Genomic DNA, 4,926 nt, shown 5'->3' on the forward strand with positions numbered 1-4,926 from the left:
CTTCAACCAAAACACAACAAAATCGCGGGAGAGTTTTCGCGGGAAAACAATTACAAGCGTTGCCAAAACCCTCATGACAAACAACGCTAAATAGGTTCAAAACATAGCAGGAAAGAAGCTAAGCACAAAAAACTCCAGTAAATCGACAGAAAACGTTCAAAAGCCTTTATAATATTTACAATTATCTGAAACACCCTAAAATATACCTAGATTTCTTGTCGCCACACGTAAAATATTTCTGCTAAATGGAAATCGTATAACGAAAATAGCGCTAACTTGGCAATCCTAACTATTACGCGCGCGCATCAACCTCTCACGCAACATCTCTACAACAACTAGGCAGGACAATATGCGCGCGCTTTTTAAATCAAGGTGGTTCAATAATTATTAACCCCGCTTGTCGGGTCTTTTAGTTTACCTGTGTTTTTCTGACATTACTGTATACTAAACCTGACATTATTATGGTAACTATAATGCTACAGTAATAATCAGGAGACTTATCACCCACACAATTCTGATGTATGTGACGGAGACAGAGATCTTGATACTGTATTTTGGTTGATAGTTCATTAAATTTCATGTGCACATAAAGTCTACCGATCATAAAGCAGTCAATCTATCGAATAACCTACTCAAATCCACCCTCTGTCAACCCAAAGAATTCATGCTGACCCTGCATAAATCCCACATCAGATTTCTCACAGAGTTTGGATCGTCTCAGCAATGGTTACCTTGGTGACTTGAAAATATCTGAATCTGCCCAATGTAAATGGACTAAACAAAAAGATGGGCTATCAGAGCGAAGCTACACTGATCGCTTGAGAATCCCTGACTTATATTCAAGATAGACTACTAAGAGCAGACTTCCTTATGTGTTGGAAGATCTTTCACCATCATTCCTCCATTGCCCCTTCAGATATTTTTACTGTACCACATGCATCACACACCAGAGGTCATGGATTCAAGATACTACAATCACACACCAATCTCAAGTGCAAGTGCATGTTCCTCAGTGTCAAGTGCATTGATCACTGGAATTCATTGCTGATAACGTTGTTAGCATTCCCTATATGAACTCATTCAATAGGGTTTTGCACTTAACCTTGGGAGATATTCTGTTCAGTTATGCTGATTGATCCATCTGACTAAACTGGACCTGTACAATTTTCCCTCTGTACAACAAGCATTTCTAGTACGTTGCTGTAACACCTTGCACCCAAGCTTACTTTCCTCAAGAACCTGTGAATGGGGAAATTGTGCTAGCAGTTTTGGTCTGCCCCAGTTGTGTTGTATTTTCCACTCAGATGGTGACTATTGAGTGAAGGGCTTGCCAACCAGGTGAGTGCACCAGGTGAGAGGGGCACAGGACTAAGTAGGAATGACTACTTTCACCCTAACTTGGTCTAGGTTTTCATTCACCCACCCTCTTTTTATAAAGTCGGTCAGCAATGGACAAAGTTAATGCTGGTACTACAGCTCTACATCCTTTCCTTTGCAACTGGCAATAATCAACATTTCTGTATTGCTACATCATTCAAGATGAAGGGATGGCAGTTTCACGCCCACTAAGAGTAAAGATTATACTGTACTGTAGTCCCTCATCCCCTAGTAGCATTTCATGAGCTATAACCATAACCATTCCTTGAATTTAAGCTCCTTATGGTCCAGCTGCTGCATCTTAAACTGTTGACCACCTGGTGTGTAGTCACTAGTTATTTGGATACTACCTAATATAGTAAGAGGGTTCTTGGGCTACAGGAAACCATTTGGTTTGTTGCTCAGTGCAGAGTCACCTTCAAGTGGCACTTCTTTACGTGAGTGAACAGCTGGCACCCTCACCTATCACAGAACTGAATGGGTGCATCTACTCTTAGCAAGAGTAACACAGAATTGTGTAGTTAATATTTCTTACGTCACTGAAAGGATGCTGAAGACCAATTTTAATCCTTCAGTGACAACAAACCATTGTAGTACCTTAACTCTCTTAGACTTAAGTGACTCTTTTTTTTAGGAGAATATATTCATTAGTCATTAGCTGGAAGAGAATACTAAAGTTATCTCTACCATAAGTTTGATGGTGACAGTATACAACATTCAGAGGCCCCTTTATCTAACCTCCTCTGAATAAAATTGTCTGCCAGTTGGAATAGAATACCTGTTCTAGACCTGTCCTGACCTTGAAAAAGTTGTTGGAACCATCACTACCATAAACCTTTCAGCATGAAAATACTCTTTACTATTTCATTTTCTTGCTACTGCAAGATATTTTTATTCAGTTTGGGAATGACCTATCAATGTCTAAAGATTAAAACCATTTTCCACAACCCTCTACAAAGACAGACATCCTTACCATCTAATTCTTCTTGCTGCCAGTTGATTTATTCGGTGTTGGAGTAGCCTTGGGTCATCTCAGGGATTATCGGGTGGAGGGTTAGAGTCTTTTATAAATCATTATATTTCTGCCACTATCAGATGATTCCAATACCCACTTCAGGAAATAAAAATCTAAATTACTCTGTTCTTCCCAAAATATAAAGTGAGATGTGAGTGGTTTTGGTGCAGCCGACGATGATGTGTAGGGCGCTGCTCTGTAAGGTTTGCAAAGTATTGCAATTACAGTAGTGTTAGATAGGATAGGAGCCCATACTAGCAAGGTATACCTGAGATAGCACTATGCACCCCAGACAAAAAGGTACAGCTGCAACTTATAAGATGAGAGTGAACAGCCTCACTCATCCCCAAGTGGTATTACATAAGCAATAAACCCAAACCATCCCTTGGATATAAACCTGCACCAGCTCAATCCGATTGGAGCGCCTTAATTACTCACTACGCAGCAGGCGCCATTATTTGGTTATATGGTTACCACCCAGCATAGTAAATGGTTTCCTGGTTATCACTTAATATTTCCAGGTATTATACTTTTAAATTCCTGTTCTAAATGTATATATTTAGTACCAAGATTAAAAGTAAATAAATAAAATATAAACTAAAGATACGTTTTTTAAATCCTACATGTCTCCATAAACTTGATTATGAAATAATTGGAGGCTAATGAATGTAAAATTTTCTACATGTAAATTAAAAAGACTGTACAAGTAAATAAAAAAAAAAAGCATAAAAATTAAAAGATAACTTAGTGCTATCTATTCATAAATTATTTCAGAGACTACTACAGAAATTCTGGCTAGGCAATACTGTACTGCCAAAAGTTTTCCATTTACCCAAACAAGTATTTTGGGCAGCACATAATCAATTTCATCACTACACAAGATCAGCTTGATCAACACACAAATCAGACTGATCACTACACATTTTGTGATCACTGCACACTTATTATAAATCATGATGCTAATGAACAAAAGAAGTTGGTGCGATCCGGACTAATGTCTGATATACTGAAAAAAGTTCGGGTTAGCATGGAGATGTCCGGATGTCGTTTTTATTGGAATTCCGCTTTTTTCGGAATGGCTTGGGCCCCAATTAGTACATTATAGTGAGGTTTTACTGTGTGTGTATATATATATATATATATATATATATATATATATAATCATCATCATCATCATCCAATCCTACATTGCCCCATAAGATGCGTAGGAGCCCGGGGCTAGGCAAGTTGGTACCGATATGTAAGAAGAGAGTGACCAGCCTCACTCATCCCTGAGTGGTAATAACGTGAGCAATGCACCCCAACCACCCCTTAGATATAAACCTTCAACAGCTCAATCCGATCAAAGTGCCGTAATTACCCACTAAACCACCAGGCGCCAAAATCTGGTTATATGGTTACCACCCAATGCAGTAAATGGTTCCCTGGTGTACAGGAAACCATTTGGCTTGTCACTCAGTATAGAGTCACCCACAGGCAGAAGGACAAGGAAAGAATGAAGGAAAGACAGACAGAAGAGGGAGTGTAAATTCACCTGTAGGCAGAAGGACGAGGAAAAAATGAAGGAAAGACAGAAGAGGATGGAAGGAAAGAAGGATGAAGGAAAAGGCATACACCCGAGAGCAGAACTACATTGAGTGAGTGGATGGTGAGCGCCCCCCACCTACCACATATATATATATATATATATATAGTAATCCCTCAATTATCCGGACAGCCACTACCCAGACCATCCATTATCTGCATGCTGTGATCTGGCTGTTCAAAACCAATATTTTACATATTTCCATCTCATCTGGACAAAATGCTTGTATTCGGGTGGAAATTATAGCTGCACGAATATTTTCACTCAGCTGGGTTGTTATTTTTCATGTTTTTTTGGACCGTGGTGTTGCCTGAGGTTGATGGATCTGGTTGACCATAATTATTGCTTGGCTAGGGTTAATCAGTCTGCCTGACCAGATAAAGTAGCGTAAAACACCAGGAATAAGTGTGCATTTCCCAATGATATAGTATGGTGCATGTACTGGCTGGGGTAGATTATAACTGCTATAGCTGCCACGTTGCATGGGGTTATGCAATAATCCACATGATCGAAATATGTATCATCAAATGGGTTCCGGTTGAAATATATCCTCCCATAATGGATTTACCTGTTTCTTTACTGAATATGTGAGGCTTAACTTTTATCATGCCATGGTGTAGCAATATCAGTGCCTGGCTCTCATCTGGGAGTCCTAGATTTGATTCCCGGCCAGTGTTAACAACTTTTTAAGTATGTCCACTTGTGTAATGTATGTGTTTCACAGTATCATTGTTTATAAAGGCTCCAACATGCCTGCAAGTGTTGGCCTTGGTCACTTAATTGTTACTCTCCATGCTGCTCAGTCTCTGGCAGCCTCCTATTCAGTTCCTTACCCCCAAGGTTACACTCTTACGACCTCATCTTTAGATGCACCTGAACATAAAATACAAATGGAAAAGTACAGTGCACCAAAAAGCAATTTATTATAGAAACTTTACATTCAGCTTTC

Source organism: Coenobita brevimanus, chromosome 68 (genome assembly GCF_032717465.1).
Source record: "Coenobita brevimanus isolate Jiangsu-jjx chromosome 68, ASM3271746v2, whole genome shotgun sequence".
In the NCBI taxonomy this organism is placed as follows: Eukaryota; Metazoa; Arthropoda; class Malacostraca; order Decapoda; family Coenobitidae; genus Coenobita; species Coenobita brevimanus.